The sequence below is a fragment of the Sinocyclocheilus anshuiensis genome, unplaced genomic scaffold (genome assembly GCF_001515605.1).
Source record: "Sinocyclocheilus anshuiensis isolate Anshui unplaced genomic scaffold, SAMN03320099.WGS_v1.1 scaffold676, whole genome shotgun sequence".
Classification (NCBI taxonomy): Eukaryota; Metazoa; Chordata; class Actinopteri; order Cypriniformes; family Cyprinidae; genus Sinocyclocheilus; species Sinocyclocheilus anshuiensis.
Genome location: NW_015558579.1, coordinates 1509974 through 1510775, shown reverse-complemented (window position 1 = coordinate 1510775; position 802 = coordinate 1509974). Strand labels below are relative to the sequence as shown.

At 32.0% G+C, this 802-nt stretch overlaps 1 protein-coding gene across 4 annotated transcripts in view; it reads right to left on the bottom strand.

Moving 5' to 3' along the window:
- The window catches only part of mideasb (mitotic deacetylase associated SANT domain protein b), a 48189-nt gene that overhangs the window by 37045 nt on the left and 10342 nt on the right, over window positions 1–802 (bottom strand). The window lies entirely within an intron of this gene.

The window sequence follows — 802 nt, the reverse complement described above, 5'->3', positions numbered from 1 at the left end:
ATGCTACACTGTAAAATATTTTTTTTACAAAGTTATAAATAAAACAATCAATATTAGGGTAACACTTTACAATAAGTTTAATTCGTTAACATTAGTTGACTACTTTAGTTAACATGAACTAAGCATGAACAATACTTCTACAGCATTCATTAATCTTAGTTAATGTTAATTTCAACATGTATTAATGCATTATTAAAATCAAAAGCTGTGCTTGTTAACATTAGTTAATGCACTGTGAATTAACATGAACTAACAACGAATTACTGTATTTTCATTAACTAACATTAACAAAGATTAATAAATAATGTAATAAATGTATTGTTCATTGTTTGTTAATACATTAACTAACATTAACTAATGGAACCTTATTGAAAAGTGTTACCTTTAAATTAAATATCAATATATTATTTTTTATTCACTTCTATGTAACAGAATCAGATATAAGTTTTTTTTTTTGACTAATTATCCAAATAATTTAATTTATATTCCTACAAAGCTATTATTATCAGAGTATATGAGCAGAGCATAGCGTCACTGAAGGTAAGCATCATTTTAGCAGCGTTGCCTAGTACAGCTGAACTAGCCTACAGCATGTTACAGCACAGTAGCGCTACTGCAAACTGGAACAAGTAGGCCTATACTGCATAGCAATTTCCTGTCAGCGAGTTATTTCAGCGGACTTTGCTTTTCCGGTGAGCATGAGTGGTACACAAGCGGAACGCACATTCACAGATCGGAATACTGAGCGGAGCGTCAAACCGCGCAGTGACGAGGAGAGTGAAACATGCGCGCTGAACACTGC